At 44.1% G+C, this 23,037-nt stretch overlaps 1 protein-coding gene across 1 annotated transcript in view; it reads right to left on the minus strand.

Moving 5' to 3' along the window:
- EIF3I (eukaryotic translation initiation factor 3 subunit I) overlaps positions 1-23,037 on the minus strand; it is a 64,235-nt gene that overhangs the window by 37,148 nt on the left and 4,050 nt on the right. The gene's annotated exons all lie outside the window — the stretch shown is intronic.

Consider the following 23,037-nt stretch of genomic DNA (forward strand, 5'->3'; position numbering starts at 1 on the left):
TCCCAAGAGGACTTTAAGTAGTATAAAATTAATGTTGTCCTACATTATCCTTCGTTCGCCAAGTAAAGCTTTGGCCCACGCTGCAGGTTTATTACAGAGGCACCAAGAGAGGCGGGGAGGGGCAGGAACTGGGTGTGAATGGCCATAGGTGGACAATGGATGGAAAAATAACCAAACAACCAAAAAAGCTTTGTTTCCCGCCTCATATGCCTTTTCTCCCACCCCGTACGCCATTTCTCCCCAATCTGTACTCTAATGTTATCGTTTTGGCTTGTAGGTTGTGCAAGTAGCACCTAATAGACCAAACTAAAATGCTAAATTAAAGTTAATCTTGCTCTTCAGTGAATTAGTCCAGCTACAACAACAAAACGTATGACTCAAAGCATCTAGTTCAGGTATTGAAATTAGTATTTGTTCAGTATAAGTACGAAATTGCTGGGATCTGGGAGCTAACTAGCTCCAGGATAGGGCCTAGAAGAGCCTGGTCAGCTTGAAACCAACAGCTACTTTTGGCTCCCCAAGCCAATTGATGGCATACAAATATACTGATCTGAGTGACATGAACAGTGAATAGGAATTTCATTTAGAGGTACAATAGTATATCTCCAGAAGACACGTAAAGCATAAAGGGTCATATGTACTTGGCATAAGGTAAAGTTGTGCCTCATTTCTAAGTTAGATTCATGTATTAGGACTCAATTCGGCAGGAGCAGTAAAGAGAAAGGGAGCAAGCAAGGTCTGTCACATCAAGATGAAAAAAGTGGTGGAGCAAAGAAAAATAAATGTGGCAGGGTAGATGTAGTGGCAGTATCAAGTAGCAGCAAGCCGGGATAAAGAGTTAAAGGAGAGTTCCGGGACTTTTTTTTTTTATTGTCCCTACGGTTCGGCCATGTGTTTTTAAGCATAACTCGGTAGATCGTGGAAAACTTTCCTATGGACCTTACCCGACTTTTCGTCCATTAACGCACTCGAAATCAGCCGCCATTTTATGATAATCCTATCACTTGCCGCATCGCCCTGGCTCACCTGCTTTTGCGGCACTAAATCAAATCCCCCGCCCCCGAGCCTGACATCAGCAGACGCGTACCGCCCATTTCCCAACGCCAAAGCACGTTTCGTGTCAACAATCGCTGCGCCTCAGCTAATGAAGTGTCGCCATGGAAACGGCAGGACGCCTCTTTCCTCAATAAGTATAAACACACCGTTTCACAACACACAGCAGCAGATTTTCGATTCCATTACTCTCGCTGTGTTACTTTGAGTATTCTGTGACTCGTTTCTGTGCTCTGGTCAAATACCTTCGTTGATTGTAGCCCGTGTGAACAGATACCAGTACCACCGCTATAAATTATTTTACTTTCTTTACCACACAATGGCTACAATAATGCCGTATATGTACGAGCCCGAGTACACCGAGGAAGAACTACTGGAAAGGCAAGCACGCGAAAACGATGGGGATTCGGACGGCAGTTGGGAGGACCAGTCAACGGATGAAGAGCCTGGACCATGTCGCATGGACGGCGTCTCCACCTGGTGCACGTGCAATCGTTGCGAGCTAATGCCAACTGAGGAGGAGAACTGCTGCTGCCGTGAAAATTCCGGGTGCTTGGCCTACATTTCGGAAGGCGAGCCAAGTCCGCAATGCATCACCGAGCTGCCAGAGTTCAGGGAAGCCTGCCTCTCACGGACAGTGTTGAGGATGATGATGGTGCTTATGCACGAACTTTGCGGCACTGTTCGTCCGCGTAATCCGAGTAACGAGTAAGTATACTCTGGTTGTGATGTCAGTGATGCCACTACTATTTCATGGTCGTCTCCCACATATAAAACTACATCTACATATCATTCGAATGCATGTAAATTGGTTCCATGTTGTGCATTTTCTAGATAGAATTTTTTTCAAAGCAGAATGACATTTTTGTACCTGAATCGACAGTGATAAGAAAGTTGTCATTTTAATACAGTTTGCATCTTTCATTTTCACAGGTGGTACAGGCTGGTGGCCTATCGTTGCTTCACTTGGTGGCTTCACGGGAGGCTCGGACACCGCGTTCGGAGAGTAATACCTGCCTGTGCGGTACTTGCCATTAGACAACATTTCCCCAGCGACAGTGGACAATACCGCGGCTTTTCCCGGGATGTGCTGCAACCGCAACTTTACAATGTGTAATGTTTATTATTTATGTTCAATTGAAATTAAGATCTAAAATAAAACCCAACATATATTTTAACAATGGTTGTTTTGATTTTTTAAATGAATCTAGTGTGTCTCCATTGAATAGTCTTCCTGTGCCTTGTCTTGTCACACCACATGTCTCCGGCCAGCATCCTCCCTCACGCTGGCCGCCCACCTTCAATCCACATAACCGTTGAACCCATATGCAGCAGACATACATATGTTATTTTGCGGGTTGGCATCAAGCCTCCCGGCCTTGCCTCCTCCCCCAAAAATACTTACCACACCACTTTGTTCAGGGTCTCCAGGGTGAACTGCACCCATATATTCTCCTGGGAGGCTGAGGTATTTATAAACTCACCCCCCTGCCTTCCATGTACTAGATCCTGCAGCCTGCCTCTTACATGCAGTTAGATGGCCTCTCCTTGGTGAGGCCCTACGGCAAACGAGTCTTGTCTGCACGACCACCGCCCGCACGGGGGTACTTGCGCTGGCAAGTGGAGCTGTCAGGGAGCGATAAAGGCCAAGAGGTGCCAAAGACCATGTACACTTCAAAGTGGTCTATAGAGCATGGGTTGTTGTTCCCATGTCTACCGCCAGACCCCGTGTCTCCTGCCAAGCATCTCCCCTCACGCTGGACGGCCCCCTGCAATCCACATAAGTGTGTCTCCATTCACGAGTCTTCCTGTGTCTTGTCTGCACGACCACCGCCCCAATCCACCCCCCGCCCTATCAAAGGCAGTTCGCACCGGGGTACTTGTGCTGGCAAGTGGAGCTGTCAGGGAGCGATAAAGGCCAAGAGGTGCCAAAGACCATGTACACTTCAAAGTGGTCTATAGAGCATGGGTTGTTGTTCCCATGTCTACCGCCAGACCCCGTGTCTCCTGCCAAGCATCTCCCCTCACGCTGGACGGCCCCCTGCAATCCACATAAGTGTGTCTCCATTCACGAGTCTTCCTGTGTCTTGTCTGCACGACCACCGCCCCAATCCACCCCCCGCCCTATCAAAGGCAGTTCGCACCGGGGTACTTGTGCTGGCAAGTGGAGCTGTCAGGGAGCGATAAAGGCCAAGAGGTGCCAAAGACCATGTACACTTCAAAGTGGTCTATAGAGCATGGGTTGTTGTTCCCATGTCTACCGCCAGACCCCGTGTCTCCTGCCAAGCATCTCCCCTCACGCTGGACGGCCCCCTGCAATCCACATAAGTGTGTCTCCATTCACGAGTCTTCCTGTGTCTTGTCTGCACGACCACCGCCCCAATCCACCCCCCGCCCTATCAAAGGCAGTTCGCACCGGGGTACTTGTGCTGGCAAGTGGAGCTGTCAGGGAGCGATAAAGGCCAAGAGGTGCCAAAGACCATGTACACTTCAAAGTGGTCTATAGAGCATGGGTTGTTGTTCCCATGTCTACCGCCAGACCCCGTGTCTCCTGCCAAGCATCTCCCCTCACGCGGGACGCCCCCCTGCAAACCGCATAATGCCACGACATATACACGTCATTCATTCACAAACACACCCCTGTTTCGAATTCTTTATAACCCACTTCATATTTCTAATGAGAACTTCTTTGCGCTTTGCTAGTCAACCCGTGAAGGTGCTGGTTGTCTGCTCTTCGTCTCTGTGAACTTCCGTGACCACTTTGAGCAAACTCATCAGTTTGCAACCTGTGAACTGCTCCCTGTTCTACGACAAGAAACTACTCTGATCCCTGCATCTAACTGTTTGCTCGTCAAGGTAAGGCCATGTACCATACTCATTTTGCGTCCAATTTCTTTTCGTTCAAGACAGTACATGCAAGGAACTAGTCACATGTTCTGAGTTTAGTGAAATTATTTTTGTATTTTTTTAAAGTTATTCAAATACTTATCCGCATGTGAATAACGTGTATAGTTCCAAGAACCAAAACATACCTTGCATTGAACCTTTTATGTATTTAATTTTTTATCACAATGGTATTCATAGAGAATTGTTGATCTTTACTTTTCAGAACTTTCCACAATGCCTGCCTGTTCCATTGGCGGTTGTCCTTCGAAGACCCATAATAAATCTGAAGGTACTATAATGCATGTTTTCCCTAAGACAATAGATCAGATAAGAGAATGGGTCCGATATTGCGGATATCCACCCTCTGAGCTTGAAAGTAGAGTCCTAGAAGTCTTTGCGGACAAGAGGGGTGATCGATACCGCAATATTGTGTTCATTACTAATGAAAGTCCTATGTTTCAGGGAGTCGATGGAGCATTAGTCCAAGAAGAAGGGGGAGCGTGCAGTTACGGGTCGGCGCAACAGCTTGCAGAAGTGTGCACCGCAGTCACATCGTCCCTTGATGTTCTTATGCATTTCGAGGTATGGATACTGACAGCTCGATCAAGCGAGATCATATGACTTGATTACATCCGCTATACTTCCTTCTTTATTAACGCAAGTACTATGTTTCAGGGAGATGACGGAGCTTCTTCTACAAGAACATCACCCCTAGTAGTTGATGCAGATTTCTGGGTGGTGACACTTCCAACGATCGAGCAAATCGAATCATATTTAGATATCCATTATTTATTTTAGACAACTGATCATTTGTGCAGGTCTATTTAGATGAGCCGTTGACGCCTGCACAAACTTTATGTTCTTTTTATCAAAATAGAAAACCATACTAATGCAATTACTGTGTTTCAGGGAGTCACTGAAGCATCATCTTCAATAATATCATCAATGGAAGTCTATGAGGAGCCCGAGGTATGGATCTTGACAGTTCCATCTAACTAGATCAACAATGCGTGAATAATTGTCGTTTGAATGTTCTACACAAAGCGTTCATTCGTGTTTTGCTATTGAGATGTACGTGGGTATTGGTCCCCAAGTACATTTTGTGTTTTCAATATTATTATACATACTAATGAAAGTTCTATGTTTCAGGGAGTCGATGGAGCGTCAGTGCGTGATGGATGTGCTTATCATGAAAATATAGTCGTTGCAGCGCAAGAGGAAGTGGAGACATGCACACACGAGTCGGAGCAACAGCGTCCTGATGTTGAAGTTCGAGGCAAGAAAGTTTCAAAGAAAAGAAAGCAAAAGAAGGTTAGTGTCCTGGGCACTATATTATGTTGTTTTTCACTGTTAATAGTTCAATACTGTAAGTTGTGTTTAAACTGAACATCCCTTTTCCAATCTGTCCTCTAGTTGCGAGTGGGTGTACGAACTAGATCTACACAGACAGTGAAGCGAACGAGAGATGTTGCTTGTCAAACCTTTTGGCAGGGACTTGAGATGCATCGTGCCAATGGGAAGAATATGAAGTGATTGACAACGGAGCTATACCACCACCAGCCATTGATAGTGAATGTCCTCCTGGTAGTTCGGATGCAGTCGGAGATCAATTCACAGAATCCACACCCGCAAAAACTAAGACCGCGAGAAAGTTGAAGAAATTGTTTTATTCACCCATCGCCGGAGAAGGAACAGATGTTGCAATGGAAGAGAATGAAGTAGACGACAATGAAACACCATCAATATCACTGAACATAGCGGAAGACGATATCAGAGATTCTACCTTTCATGTGAGTGACATGTCCTCAACGTTACAGGCCGAACCAGCTGGGATGCAGAGTGACAGTATAAGGAAAGAGGCCAAATTCATTGTTTTCGATAGTTGTTTGATTGATATTATTATTCGGATGAAATGTGGGCATTTGGTTGGTGGGGAAGTATGTGGGGAGCCATTGATTAATGTGACTCGTGCAATTCGAGGCACTAACCTTAAAATACATGCCACCTGTACAAAATATCATCCTTTCACATGGTCTGCACAACCTATGCTGGGACAACTGCCAGCAGGCAATCTACTTTGTGCAGCGGCTGCACTTTTTAGTGGTTCAAGTTTTAAAAAATTAGAGTCGTTCTTTCAGTTTGTGGGAATCCATTTCATTGCGAAAACTCAGTTCTACAAATACCAAACCGATTATCTATTTCCAGCCATTAGCGAAGCTTGGAGAATGGAAAAAATGTCTATTGATAGTACATTCGCGGGCAAACGGTTCAGGCTAGCCGGTGATGGACAGTGCGACAGCCCAGGATTTTCAGTCAAGTACTGCACCTACCACTTTCAGGACATGGAAAGTAAGAAAATTGTGAGTTCGGTGGTCGTGCAGGTGTCACAAAGTACATCCTCAGTGGCCATGGAGAAAGTTGGCTTTGTAGCATCATTGCAAGAACTACAATCGCGGGGAATGGTGATCGACCTGATAGCCACGGACAGACACGTTTCAATTGCCAAGACAATGAGAGAACAGTACAAAAATATAAATCACCAATTTGACGTTTGGCATCTTGCAAAATCAATCAATAAAAAATTGTCGGCTGCAGGTAAAAAAAAAGAATTGCAAGTTATTTCACAGTGGTCCAAGTCAATCAGCAACCATCTTTGGTGGAGCTCAAAAACATGTGGAGGGTCGTTGGAAATTCTACTGGAAAAATGGCGGTCAGTAATGCCACACTGTACAAATGTTCACCGATGGAACACGAACCAACATTTCCACAATTGTGAACATGGCCATTTGTCCACAGAGGAGGCACGGAAGAAGAAGTGGTTGATTCCTTCATCACCCACTCACAAAGCCATTGAAAAGATTGTATTTGATAAAACTATAACAAAAGCTTTGAGTGGACTCACGGAATTCTGCCACACAGGAGATTTGGAGGTGTTCCACAATATGTGCCTAAAGTACAGGCCAAAACGATTGCATTTTGGCATGGAGGGCATGATAAATCGGACTCTTTTAGCGGTCTTGGCACATAACCATAATGTTGGCCGTCAACAAAGTAGGACGACCGGAACTTTAGGGACGCTTCGCTACAATAAGGCCTTCACTAAAAGAAGTAAACAATGGGTGATCAAACCAGTGTTTGAGGATATGCAATATGAGTTTATTGAGAAACTTATTGTTGACGTCCTAGATAGGCACATAAATGGAGCTGTGAACGAACCTGTGCAGGGGACAACTGCATTGCCACCCAACATTGCATCTGTTCCATGTCCACCTAAAGAAGAACTCATTGAGAAATACACATCACGGTTTAAATGATTGTAATTTGATTGTCTGTTCTCTCAAGTCTCCTCATGTCGCAGGCCCATTGAATATGTGTATCTATGTATTGTCTAAATAAAAGTGATTGCTCAGTGTACATGCAATGTGTCTCTCCACCCTTGTTCATTTGCGCATTAAATTAAACCAAACAGTAATATAAATCATTTTTCAATAAATATAGAATCTCTCCGTATTTATGGTTCTGTGTGGCTGCAAAGCACGCAGACAAAATGCAAAGATGGAGTGTAAATTTCAAGTCCTGTGAGAATGCCTTACACTGAATGTAGCTAACTTGGAATGTGTGCTCGTTCGAAGTGAAGGTCAGCTGCTTTGATTTTTTCTCGGGTGCCAGAATGGCCCACGACTCAGAATAAGGTTCTATTGTATTTTGACCTTGACAGGCCTGGACCACGTAAGAAACGATAATGAATATAATTTCAGAAACGAAAGCCATTTCATGTTCGTTCATTAGAAGAAATAACGTCGGCATAGAAGGAGTGGTATTTCGGGGCTGCCCTACGCACAGACGCAATGGAAAATGCAAATATAATGTAAGTAACTCTTTAGATGAGTTTATACCGCAATTTAATTACTATACAGTTGCTTTAAAGACGGGTTAAGTTGTACTTGTTCGTTCTATGTGGCATGTTGTTTTGTACCGCACACTATCTTGGGGAGAACCGTCTACTTTTACGGAAGCACCTCAAAACCTTTGCTTCTGCTTTCTCTCTCCCTCTCCCCTGCAACAACTGGTCCACTGTCTGCGATCTCGGTCCTGGGCCCTTCCACTCTCCACCTGCACTCCCTGTCAACCCCTGCACTGAGGGACTGTCTCAGTATCCTACAGCCCCCCCTTGACGTTTAAAACCCAGTTGCACTGTCCTAGCTATGAAAAAATTTACCGACCGAATATATAAAATGAATAATTTTAATAAAGATCTGATGGTGAGACTAATTTCATTGTTTATGTTTTTCAAACAGGTACATCATGCATTACTGCATGTGTCACGAGTACCAGACACCGGCGGACGGCTTCTTTAACCGCCAGTTGCTTCTCCGCGTGAACAACGTTACCACCCTGACCATTTTATGGGACGATCGCCAAGTACAAGTATGCCCTTACGCGGTACTAACGGCTAGATGCAACATACAGACCGTTGTGGTGGCCTAGTGCCTCGTTGTTGGAACAGCCATGCGATTATCAGTGCGACCGAAGAGCTTATTTTATCGTAAACCAACACCATGTCTACTGCACACGAACATCGCTTGCCTCAAGACGAAATATTTTGGATCGAGAGCAAATAAAAATTCATTTATCTAAGACCCTGTGTACAGCAAAGGAACATCGTGTGCCTCGAAACGAACTTTTCGGAATGTGAACAAATAAAAATGCAAATCGCTGAATATTCTCAAAACATTTGATGTCAAATAAATGTACTTTGCCAAATGTACAATCTTGCCGTTTGCTTTTAAACCACTGTTTCATATTCTGAATTGTGGCGCTGTATTGTGAGATGATCTAAGACCCTGTGTACAGCAAAGGAACATCGTGTGCCTCGAAACGGAACTTTTTGGAACATGTGCAAATAAAAATGCTAATCGCTGAATATTCTCAAAACATTTGATGTCAAATAAATTTACTTTACCAAATTTACAATCTTGCGGTTTAATTTAAAAGTACAGTTTCATATTCCCAATTGTGGCGCGCTGTGTTGTTTGAGCTCATCTGTGTTGATTTCCTGGTTCTGTGTGGAGTCGCGTAGAAGACGCCTGGGCGCGTTTGCCTACGCAGCTCAGTCACGTCACGGATAGAGGCGGGGAATATGAATGTTTTGATCAAGTCTGTTTCAGGGGCGGGGGATTTGATTTAGTGCCGCAAAAGCAGGTGAGCCAGGGCGATGCGGCAAGTGATAGGATTATCAGAAAATGGCGGCTGATTTCGAGTGCGTTAATGGACGAAAAGTCGGGTAAGGTCCATAGGAAAGTTTTCCACGATCTACCGAGTTATGCTTAAAAACACATGGCCGAACCGTAGGGACAATAAAAAAAAAGTCCCGGAACTCTCCTTTAAACGAGAGGTAGCAGCGCCAAGGCAGAACTGACAGAAAAGAAATACGGAAAGAAAAAGCAATGTAAAGAGAACATGAAAGTGAAGGCAGATAAAGCAACATGGCAAGAGGCGGGGGATTCAAAGTACAGCACTAGAGTACAAGACATAGCAACACAGCAATAGAAGGTGAGGGGTTGGGGGGTCAGGGAATGTGATTTTTTGGCAAATGCCCAAGTTTGTCAAAAAAGCTACTTCTGCCATCTTGCAGGTACTCCATTTATGTGACTGGACTAGCTCCTGTGTCATAATGGGCGACTCCTAGTTACATGAAAATACTGACACTCGGGAGCTACTTCTGGCTCCTGTTCATTGAATTCCAATTTCGACCAAGTAGGGTCTAAAAGTAGCTCCTGAGTACCCGGAGCCAGCCAGTAAGCAGAAGTTCCCTCTCAGGAACTCAGAGATAGTATATAGCGAATTGCAAATCCAAATTGCACATCAGAGGCAAACTATAATCTTTAGTCCATTATCTATAACCCGCTATAGTTTAAAAGTCTTCTAGATGTGTCCTAATGGGCACATTCCCAAACACCCAGAGTTACATTTCTACTACACTAGTTAGTCTGGTAGGACACAACTTCAGCTAGCTGTTGGTATCAAGCTAACCAGACTCTCGTGGACTACAACCAGGCGCTAGATAATCTCAAAACCAATCTTTGAAATTTATGATAATGGAGTGGCTATTCAAACATTTGCTGACCGATATAAAAATAAAATATTTTTAAAGAAAAATCAATTAAAAATTGCAAAACACCTTCGATTACTTCGAAGAGTTGAGAGTTTACATTTTTGCAGAAGTTGAATGTAATTAATCTGCAAGCTATCTCCAAATGTACACACACGTTAAATACTATTAATGCATAAAATAAATGTGCCTTCACAAAGTGCAAGGATAGAGCAGAACATGGGCCACGTGTCGGCGATTATGAAGGAGTAATTTAGGCGATAGAGACATTTTCAAGACTTTAGTTATGCAGTGAACTTTCCTAAATGACCCCAACATAGCCATCCACCAGTACGAAGACGACACTCGGCTGTATTTTAAGGTCAGCAGCCCCTAGGACATTGCTCACCTCTGCGAATGCCTGGTTATCAACCGAACATGGGGTGGGGGGAGGTCGGCCGTACCCCAAACGAAAGCCCCAGAAGGCCGAATTTGTCCTCCTCAGTCACCCCATGAAATAACTTGCGCAGCAATAGCTGGGCAACATGTGCCTGAAGGATTAACCCTGCAGCTGCCAAACTCAGCCAGTTCCCTTGAAGTAGCCTTTCCTACAAGCATGCTGCCAAAAAGGTGCAAAATGCATAGCTACAGATCGCCACACTGTGCAAAATCAAACTTAAACTTCGCTGTCCCCCCCCCCTCCCACCTATCATTACTTCCACACAGTGGTCCAAGGGGCTGTGATCTCTCACAATGAGAGAGGAAACGTCCTCCTCACTGGGTTTCCAGCCGTGCACCGCCCCCCCATGCCGCATGCCATCTCATTACAGGCGCCCACAAATTCAAACATATCTGTCCAACACTGTGCAGGCTTCAATACCCGCGACCCTTTCAAAACAAGGATATTCAAAACTGCAGGTATCACGACAAAGGAGCCTCGAACAGAACAAGTTGTGTGTGTTTAGAGACCACAAAGTGGTTGGTGTGTACTTTGCGTGACCCCAACTGCTCGCCCCCCTATTTCCTACAAGCAGTTTATATTGCTCACTCCCAGGCGGCCAACACATGCAACTGCTCAAGTTCCCTACAAAAACTGAATAACGCCACCCCCCTCTCCTGCCCTTGTACCCATATACCAATACCGTTCCTGTTCTCTTTTTCAGAGGGGTCCCACCACTGAACCATCCTTCCCATGCCCCCACTACTCTACTTAGAATCCCCCAGCCTCTACCCGTGTTGCACCCCCCCCCCCCCCCCGTTTGTTCCCTGACATCCCCATGTATCCCACCACACCTCACCCCTGCCCTCTCCACAACATTCAGGACTACCCCCATCCTACATTTCCCCACCCGCTTTCACGCCAGCCCCCTCCTCGCCTTGGATTAAGGTCCATACTTATCACTAAGTGGTTGATCAGTTGGCCAGGTCGACTTTTTTTTTTAATAAAGACTTTGTTTTATTGTGGGCTAAACCCGCAAGCCGCTGATTTAGCTACGACAGCTTTGTCAGCTTCAAGGGTCGAAATTGAAACTAATGGACCAGGAAATACCTCCAGGGTGTCAGGATTTTCCTCTGACCGTATGTTACTCATAGTGTCCTAGGAGCTATTAAAGTAAATCCTCATGAAAGTGTTCCTAGGATGGTGTATTTTAATGAATGGATCAAAATAAATCAGTAGAATAAGAAGATTAAAAGAGTAACACAAGATTAAAATAAACTCAGATTTAAAAAATGCTACTTTGGCAAAACAATTTAAAACTGAAATACCGGGATTTCAAAACAGCGACATTGGAGTGATTGAATGATTTTTTTTCTCCATACCATTGATTGCACCCAAATGTCACTCAGGCACAAATGTGCATGTTCGTATGACACCAGTTGGCATGGGGAGCTCAAAGCAGCTCCTCTTGGTAGCTGTTGCTCCAGCCTCTCGACCACTTGCCGATGAACACTTCCGCTTATAAATTGGGGATCGGGGAGAGATAAGGGGTTACCGATGAACACTTCCACTGATAAATTGGGGATCGGGGAGAGAGAAGGGGGTGGGCGGTTAGACCAGGTACTCGAACAGCAAAATAATTTCCAGCTAAACACCACACTGATGGAGGCTCTTGCAGCTCAAGTAGCAAAACTATCAAAACGTTGAAATCTAAACTAGCCCGCAAAGACAAGATTCGCAAGCAGCCCTTCTCCTGCCATAACCAGCCCATGTGGAACTGACAGCTGGCTGAGGCTTCAAATACCCAGACCACCCTCCACTTTTCAAAACAATAAAAACATGGCTCTTTCAACAATAACTGCCGGATTAAGATCCTGCCCTCCCCAACAGTACTGCGTTACTGTATAAAATCCAAAGCCAAATGCTGGCACCATACTGTTGAAAAGTGTTCTGCTACTCAAGCTAGGTTTGCACTGCAAGCACTAAAATATATAAAAATAAACAAACATCAAGAATCTCAGCAACCTAAACATCAGACAACACCACAGAAGTTTGACTCAAACAGGAATGTGCTGTGAAAGACTTCCTTTGAAAAGTGGGGATCCAATGGTATCTAGGGATGTACCGGGATAACGGTATACCGTTAAAGATACCGTGAACCACTTCATTGAACAAAAATAACCGTCACATTGTTTATACCGTTAAGTGAGCTTTTCAATCTGATTTGGAAAGGCTGCAGTAAGCAAGTGCTGCGCAGTCTTGGTCTTGCACTGTTGGATGTGCCGTCTGCCAAGTAGTTCAGTTGGAGCAGTTTTTAATGCCATTCCATAAACCACACGTGCCCGACACAAAATCAATATGTTAGCAATAGGAGGAATAAATACAGTGCCAAGAAGGAAAAGGGTTTACTTTGGATTGGCGGCTTTGGGGTTTATATATTTATAATGGATAATGTTTTCTAAACATAACAATGGGGAATTTCCCTGGTTCTATCATTGAATTTACATATATTAAGTCACACTGCGAAATTCACTCATCTCTGTGGGTATTCCCTGCTGCCATACCAAAGGGTAATATGTCCGTGATTACTGAACACCTTTTGGCCCGCAAGTAAACTAAAGGCTGTAACGTAAAAAGAGTGTGTGTGCGCGCGTGTATGTATGCACACAAGTGTATACTACCATCAGCCTCCATTGATCTCTGGCATGCAGGTTATCAAGATGGCAACATGTTCCTCTTCACCAGTAGCCAGTGGGGGAGCTAAAAGCCTAAATGACCTCTTAAGAAAAGCTATTCAGTTTGCTTTGCCAGTCGCAGCAGAGATCCCCCCTTCCTCCTCTCCACACATGTTTGTGTTTGGTGGAAGCAAGGGGTGGCTTTCAGTGGAAAGTATGTTGAAAAGCCCATATCTGGCCCTGGGTGCCTGGTTTTGTTTGCGATGATAAATCTGACAATTTATGACCTTTTAGAAAATATTTGTTAAGATTAGTTAACTCCACCTTCTATACCGCGATAACCATGATATACCGTCATTTGGCAAGAAGGTTATCGTACCATCAAAACCAATACTGTGACACCCCTAATAGTATCCAATTTGTAAATGAACCATTCTTGGTTAATCAGCTATATAAAGATGGTTTGGGATACATGCTCATTCAAGACAAAGGGAGAAACGCTTCCCAACAGTGACTCAGACGCTCACAAAGCCCCCCCTCGAATACAAGACAGGGACATGACACCGAAAAGACAAGGATTTGTTTCTAGAATCCGATGTGGAAAACTCGATATACAAGATCGCACAAGACTGGGCTACAACCAAACTTCCTCTGGTAGGTGCCATTACTGCAGCTTTGCTCTCAACTAAGGACAACTGATGTCCTTTATAGGCCTCACCAAATGTGTGGACAACTCCACAAGGAGAACAGTGAAGATGCTTACCAAAGAAGCAAACAACTTCAAGGTCTGAGCTTTGCCAGGACACATTGAATTCCATCGAGTAACACAGACACACAACAAGCCATTTTAGCCCAATCCTAGAACAATCCCTGCAGTGGACATCAGAGGCTACAGCTTAGGCACCATTGCGATGAAGAGCAGCATGGCAGAGCAAATGGTGCCATTTGATTCCGATGTGTCGCAGTACAACTACTCAGCTCAATGAGGACATTCTAGCGTGCCCTGCCTGACAGAGCACTTCAAAACCTACATTTTGGACGAACCAGTGAGAGGAACCAGGAAACATACATCTCAATTGGCTCACCTCGCGGCCAAATGGCAAGAATTATCCTTAGAAGAAAAGGATGTGACTGGATGTCAACTCACAGGCCGACTGCCTCTCAAGTCTGTCGCCATCATCATCAGGAACACAAACCTCCAAACGAGCCAGGGAGGGATAAGACTCAGCATTACAAAGCCTGATATCATATGCTACCTGAAGATGGCTAATTAAATGGTGCCTCAAACCCGGTCGCCACCTAAACTGGAAAGTGGCCTCCAAAATTAGAGAAGATTCTGGTCTGTTGGTTTGTAGTGACAAGTTCATCACATGGGAAACCCTTGTACAACGCTGTTAGGGTTAGCACATGAGAGAAATCTCATCATCACACCCCCAGAGTGTCAACTCAGGAAGACATACTGGCAGCTGGCCATGGATGAGACATCCTGGGTGACCAGTGTCGAGGGTGAAAACCATTCAATCAAGCACGCACCACAAAGAGAACTATGGAATGATCAGGAAGGTCTCTACTAGCATTGATCCTGGCTTCACAGGAACAATGCAACACGTGCCAAAAGAATGTAGTTGCACTCAGCGACTACACACCCAAGTGGACTGAGGCACATTTCCAGTAGGAAGTTATTATAGTTTCACCATTACTTTACTCGCTGGAGTTTTTCAATGAGATCGGGTTTGGGTTAATGGAGTCCAATTAGGTCTAGGGCAAAGGTCTCGGCGGGAATCAGCCCAGGTTCTCGCATACCACTGAATCCACAGACCTCTGCACTAAGAGGCTCTGAACAGTTAACCTTGTATAATGTTTCTTTGCTTGTGCTAAGCTCTCATCAGAACAAAACAGCCCACCTGTGTAAACAGGAGTCTATAAAACCTGGCCCCTTGCCTACATCCTTCATCTTGCAATGTCAACCGTCCTTGGGGGCTCATTGGCTACCATGAGTCGTCATGACTCATTCCTGCTGAGATTTGGGACCATGCCTTCAAGTGATCCATCATGACCTGCTTGCCCATCGCCCGATTTCCTCTGCCAGTATTGGGCACAACTGGACCACCCGCCTTGGTGAATGTGGAGTTATGCAGTGGGGGGGTGCAAGCACAGATTACTCTTTGCTCCCCTCCGAACCCTGCTGAAATTCCACTACCCAGCGAGCCATACCAGCCCTTCCTGCTTCCATGACACACACTTGAGGGAAGAGGCCCACTCCTGTCCATCACAAACGGTACCTAGCCCACTCCAATGCACCAAGTTATCTCCTGAGGAGGAGTTTAGAAGGGTGGTGGCCTCAAGTTGGTCGACACCAGTTCAAGTGTGATATGAGAGAGTTTAAAGCCCGACAGTTTAAGAGACCAACCTAATTCCGTACCCAAACTAATGGCACTCAACAATTAAGTGCAAACAGAGGTTGCAGCAGTAGCTAAGAAAACACAAGAGGATGGGAGGGGTATAAAACTAGCTTCTTACCATCTTCTGTGCCCAGCTTCAATCCAGTACACAGAAAGGCATCATATATGTTAGAGCAACACCTCTATGGCAATCCAAATAAGTATGAACTTTAACGCAAAGACTCTACATGCATGGGGTGGTGCATTAACCTGGGCCAGCTCATTAACAACTTTAGGCTATCCTAATCTTAAATAGTATGCTGCATCTGGTACCTAGTTTAAAAAATATGTTTTCTATCGGTGCAATATGCAAGTCAAGTGCATGGCAAATCATGACAATATTCTGATCTGTCAATCTAGGTGACCGAACAAAAAATGTATTTCAAAGCAGGAACAACGTGACTTGCTCAAAATTCAGCAATCCACTACAAATGCTGAAGCATAGAAGTAGTGAACCATGAACTATCACTGAACAATGGGGTCTGGCAAAACCGGGTGGCCGTGCTCCCTGTGGTATGTGCAAGTGCTGTGCACTACCGAAAAGTAGCACCTGTGTAGATATCGGCCTAGCAAGACCGTGGCAATAGAAGGGGTTCACCAATTGCAACACGAGCGGTGTTGTGTATGCCATTTGGTGTCTGTGTTCAAAATTGTATATTGGAAAAACGGAATGAAAAATTTAAGTACGAATAAGTGAGCATAAGAGATGTATCAGGAATACAATTCTAACAGCTCCTATGGTCAGACATTTTATAGCCAGTAACCATGGTTGTGACAAACTGAAGAGGTCTATTCTAACAAAAAAATTATGCACTTCTAACGGTATCAATACAGATTTTTTAAAAACCTGTTGAAGGAGGAAATGAGGCTAATATTTCTCACAAGAGCCTTCAAATCCATTTAAATCAGCAGTTAGATTGGGTTAACTGCAGGTGAGTAGATAACACCCACTTGTTGGATAGGAATTTTATCTTTTTCATCCTCCTGGCGATATAGATTGTCGCTCTGGTGTGGTATGTGGTGGCTATAAGTGCCTTCTGCGGTTTTGCTTTCAGTGAAGACAATTTGAAGTAATTCAAAGTTTTTCCTCCGTTCTGAAGCTATGTGTGAGACAGAAAAGACATTTCAACATTGCCGCCGTCAAACCAATTAGACTCAGCTAGTTGTGTCCAATTGAGATGGACTATATATAGAATGTGCTCGCGGTCCGTCCACTATTTCCTTGATTGGCGATGAATTCCTTCAAGAAGTTTTCTTACTGTTGCCGAGAGTGTGTTAATTTATTTGTAAGGCACCAGTTAGGCAAGATGTTGATATGCGTGTTTCTATGGTCCCCGATGCTAAATGGCAACTTGGGTTATGCATATTTGCTACACGGTGATGCCATAGCACAATCGTTAGCCGCACCGTTAAGGGAGGTGGTGTGCATACGTTTTAAGCAGCTGTCGGGAGCATTGTTTCGGGCTCCTTGAAGAGAACACGATGCCATGGTTCGAGACCGTCCCAAACTAGTAATCCTCTTAAGCACAGCTCAGTGAAAAGTTTTTGTATCCAAACCTTATTGGACCAGTTGTGGTGGTTTGGTTCACAATAGCGACGAGACTACATTGGTTTGGAGTTTGAATACGAGAACCACTGCCATTTGCCATTATGATGTGGAACAGCGAAGCCCAAGAATCTTGCTAGACTTACTAACGTTTTAATAAGTGCTTTGGATATCTTTTCGAATATGGCTTTTGCCCAGCATCACGATAATGGCACTTCCGTCTGTTGCATTTCCATTATTTACAGTCCACACCTGCTATATACCAGCCAATATACGCAGGGTATATCTCCTTTACCAACATTGGTATCTGACGATCTCGACATCAGTCCTAACCAACTACTGACAGACGGGTGACGAACATCCTAATTGCGGCAGTCTAAGTATCCGCTTTAGGTACATCACCACTATGGTGTCCACACAAAATCCTTGTGTTCCACATGACCCGGTTTGAAAGACAGAACACCACTAATGAGTCTCCTTTTCTAATTCAACATCTCTCTGGATTCTTATTTAATGCCTGGGATGGGGTGTTGATTTTTTTCTTACTTTTCCCACCCTTTCTCTCTCCCTCTCTCGTTTTGTTTGTTTGAACTAAGGTGTAGAGAGTTCTATTAATCACTGTGTTTGACGCAATTTCAGGGATACTTTTTTAACTCATGGACACAGTGCCCCGAGTAGGAATGAAATTGAACTATTTCCTCCTCATCCAGTTGCACCAGTAAATTGTCCAACTGGCCCAATGTGAATCTGGTGTAAAGGTCGAGCGACCTTCTGCTTCCGACTCTTTTACAGAGTCATGTTTTTGCAGAATGAACTCACTGATACAATTTTATATGAGTTCAGTAATGTTTGCTTCTATTGCAAATACAGTTGTAAATCCAAGGTAGAAGAAATCAGTGTACAGCAACAATCAAGTATTGCTTTCTCTTGAAGACTCCAGGCCATTCAAACCCTGATGAATTTCCGTAAAACAGATTGATAATGGATATGGAAAGAAATATGTTGGGTCTTCTTATTAAGAATAATTTGTATTAAGAAGAGACTAGGTTTTCCAGTTACCCATACCATTGTATTTAACAGTGTTTTTGCTTTTCTGGATAATTATGTTTAGTTTGTGTTAGTCATTTTTCCTGGTGCTCACTTATATAGTACAGAGAAGGTGTATGAGTGTAGTATGGATGGAGGTTGTTTTGATGTACACTTTAAATTGTAATGTGAATGAATTGGTTTAATCACATTTGTTATTTTTCATGTATATATCTATATCTATATATATATATTTATATATATATATATATATATATATATATATATATATATATATATATATATATATATATTAGGACTCAGGATACCCCTCCCTTCTGACACGTATAGGTGATATTAACCACACTTAACAGTTGGCATGTGGTTCCAGGATTGAACCGTCAGATTTTGTGTGTCTATAATGGTATATCATATTTAGTATAGGGTTAGTATTTTTGTGACTTAGAGTATAGCAATAATGTCCATACGCCTAAGTCACAAAAATACTAACCCGTTCACAGTGGTTTTTTATCAAAACTTGTGGGACATGTATGTAAATATATGATTAGCATTATAGGCACAAAAAATCTGACGGTTCAATCCTGGAACCACATGCCTACACATGGTAACAGCTAAATCATCCAAAAATAAAAATAATGTTGTGAAATGCAAGTGTGGCGATCTATTATATGTACAGATTAAATATGAATATCTGTTAAAAGTGTGGTTAATACCACCTATAAGTGTCAGAAGGGAGGGGTAGTCTGAGTCCTAATATATATATATATATATATATGCGCTGTTAATTTACCCTCATGACACAGGCCCCCCCACCTAACAAAAAAAAGAAGGTCCAGCACACCCCAAAAAATATATACATATGCATTTCTACATGACATGTGTTATGAGAGATTTTATAATCCAGGATTGATTTTATGATTAAATACATTTACTACAGTAAGAAGTTATTGGATGTGAAGTGAATTCTTTCACCTCCTATCCCATTAGCATATATGTGCTCTCCAGGTACGACCGGGGTTAACTATACCTGGTGTCCCTGTTCTTTTCTATATATTTTTTGTAGTGAAATGTGAGCAAAGTGGTACTGTACAAAACTACTTCTGACACTAATGTAGCACAGACAACTCGGGTTGTAGACCCGTCCAACCACAATAATCATTCTAGTACCTACAATAGTGCACGACAACCACTGAACACTCAGAACTGCCCCACAGGACACACAACAGATGTACAATGCTCTTCAGTTAAATCACAATGTCATGAGACTCATCAACAGCTTCACGCAACAGCTCAAAAAGAATACACCACACAGTCCATAATCAGGAGCGAGGAGAGCAAAAGTCAATTCCCGGCTCAAAGACCACCGTCAGCCAGCTTGGCTTTACTAGAAGCTTTGTCTGGCTATCAGCAGGAGGGCATCCAATATGATGATCTGGTTAGCAGCACCACAGCTGCTAAAAACTCTTGACCACACCTCAAGACCAACACAGAACCACAAGCCTTCACACAACAGCACATTAGTGATGGTTTCCATAAAGGTTCTGCCAGCCAATAAGGGAAGCTCTTGTCAGTTTTTATTGACATTTTTTGCTGGTCAAAAATACCCAAAACCCATACTTGCATTCCAATGATCGCCATCACTCACCTGTATGGTTTTGCATTTCCTTACATGTTAAGTTTTCCCTCTCTGACTTTCCACACCTTGGCCCCTTTTCACCCCTCAGAACAGACCTGGTGGACACCATGGACAGTGTTCACAATTTGCATCTACACGAACGAGTTTCAGCCCTTTAAGACTACTACACTATAGTGGTGATAGGCACTGTATAACAGACGCATTACATAACTAACAGTTATAAAATCTCCACTTAAGAGAGGCAGTGTTAGTGTGCTTGTACCGGTCTTACACGCAGCACCATTAGTACCTGGAATGTGTAAACTAAAAGGGCTCGAATTTGCTGGAAGCTATTTAGCTCCCGCTTGTGGCCTATAAACCTGGTAAGCTTGAAAGCAGCTACTTTTGGCTCCTCGTGTCAACTGGTGTCATACGAGAATGCACGTTTGTGTCAGAGAATTACACTTTTGGGTGCATGCAACAGTATGGAGAAAAAAAAAAAATAATCAGCCACTTCAATGTCGCCATTTTGAAATGTGGGTATTTCAGTTTTATATTGCTATTTCACACTAGCATTTATTTTAATCTTGTGTTACTCTCTTCTTATTCTACTGATTTATAATGATCCATTCATTAAAAATACACCATCCTAGGTACACTTTCATGAGGCTTTACTTTAATAGCTCCTAGGTCACTGTTGTGTTTCCGCCCGGCGTCCCGCTATGCGGTGACGCAGGGCGTATGAATAAAGGCCCCGCCCCCGAGCATGGGAGGCAGTTCTGGGGCAGACCGCAACATACGCGTGTGTCCCTCATTAACCTCTCCTGCTAAAGCTGCACCACTGATGTCTACGCACAGGTCCTCACTTAATGCAGGCCCAGGCCCACACTACGCCAGGCCTGGAGACAACACTGGCGACGAGGACGGCGATATCCTGAACACGTGTGAATAGCACAGTAAGGCGCGCATCACGACGGCGATAAAAGCAATTTTTGGACACCCGGTGGGGGGGGGGGGGTCACATAAAACCCCCCCGCCTTCAAAAAAAAAAAAACTATTCTTGTTCCCTCACACATCAATTATCCATGCGCGAATTTAAAAAGGGTGCCTATGATGTGGTGAATGGAAATCCTGAAGTTGGGAGACACCCATGTCAACAGGAACGCCCATGAGTCAAATCACACACCACAGGAGGCTGTAAATGTACCAACACAAAGGGGAGCAGGTCATACAACAGCAACTGGCCTCCAGAAGTGCTGGACATCACACAGAAGCCTTTTTCTCTACACAATAAGGGGAGGAGGTAATCCCTGCCAGGGAAAAAGGGAGTTTACACCATGGCAATGGGCACGTCTACTCCCAGGTCAAGCACACCATCCAGACTTGCCGCAAATTTGTCGGTATCAACACCTCAAGCCCGTCCACAAGGTGGCTCATCAATAATGATACAGCCTTTTGACACCTTCACAGATCCATCTTCGGTTGGCCCCCGATGGCAATTGTGGATTCAAAAATTTGAAATGGCTATGGAATGCAAAGACATCATTACTGACAGGAAACTGAGATCTCATTTATTGTTAAATGTGGGGGATGAGGTGCTGCGCATTTTCATCGCACTAACCATTGATGATGGCCTAGACGTCTATCGACAAGCCAAGGATGCCCTGACAGCCCATTTTCTCCCACAACTGAATCCGGATTATGAGATTTTCATATTCTGCACCACAATTCAAGCAGAAGAGGAGACTCTTGATGCATATCACACCCGACTCAGGAAATTAGCCATTTCATGGGAGTTCACACAAACTGAAAAAGAAATTAGAAGGCAAATAATAAATGGCATGCAATCGGAAAAATTAAGAAGAATGGTTTTGAGTGAAAGATACATTTTGCTAACACGAATTCTGGAATTGGGCCCCCAACGAGAGTTGGCACATGCTAGGGCAGCCCACATGGGCACCATGCTACACAAACTACAGCCCGCCGTAACGGCGGCCACCGTAGCCCATGTAAATCACTGTCAATCACCAAAAGAAGAGGTTAGAGAAAATGTTGCGCATACCCGATGGCAGCCACGAATCCCGGGTCCCACTGAATGCGGATGGTGTGGTGGACCACGACATGGACGACAAAACTGCCCAGCACAAGGAACCACATGCGGTGCCTGTGGCAGGAGGGACCACTATGCAAAGGTGTGTCGGTCGTCAGGAGCCCCGCTATCACTACCCAACACACGAAACGCTAATGAGAAAAGTGGGAACAAGAAAAAGAAACGAAGCTGGAGCCCGACGAGTGGAGGCCACAAACTCATCTACAGAGGATGAAGGAGACCACATGAATGGAACCCTACAAGAACCGATCAAGGAAAAATGGGGAAAAGGAAGAAAAATATACATGTCTCAGCTCTCCATCACCAACATGCCACGCCAAGGAAAGGCCGTAGGAGGCGGAAATGCCAAATCACGATCCAAGATCAGCAAATATGGATGACCAGCGACACGGGAGCATCCGTCAATGTGAAGCCCATAAGCACATTTCGGTCACTACAGCCTCAGCCAAACCTTAAAAACACGGACACATTGCTATTCGCATATGGTTGTAAGAAACCCTTACCTGTAGTAGGCAGATTCCGTACCACTCTCAGCCATGGGTTAAACAGTTTACCTTCCAAAATGTATGTGGTGAATGCTGGCATTGAATGCCTTCTGAGTGGCGATGTGGCAGAAGATTTGGGTGAATTTCATCTGCAAAGTAAATGAAGCACAAGAAGTGGAGAAACTCCTGGAAACATACCCCAACCTGCTGAAAGGAACAGGATATTTAAAAGGTAAATCAATCAAACTCCACATAGATGAGTCCATACAACCGAAAGCTGTTAGACACCGAAGAACACCATTCCACATGCGCGAACAAGTGGAAAAAGAACTGAGAACGCTAGAGAAGGCTGGAATAATAGAAGAGGTAACAGGACCAACACCCTGGGTTTCCCCGTTGGTTGTCACTAAAAAACCAAAGCAGCCGGGGAAGGTCCGAATCTGCATAGACATGCGATTCAATGCCGCTATCAAGCGAGAGCTACACATAACGCCAACACTTGTGGCTGATCTCACGGGGTCAAAGATATTTTCAAAAATAGACCTAAACGCCGGATATCACCAACTACGACTACATAAGGAATCCTGATACATAACAACGTTCTCAACACACATTGGGCTACGAAGATATAAACGTTTAAGTTTTGGGA

This window comes from Ambystoma mexicanum, chromosome 11 (assembly GCF_040938575.1).
Source record: "Ambystoma mexicanum isolate Mex_15411 chromosome 11, UKY_AmexF1_1, whole genome shotgun sequence".
NCBI lineage: Eukaryota > Metazoa > Chordata > Amphibia > Caudata > Ambystomatidae > Ambystoma > Ambystoma mexicanum.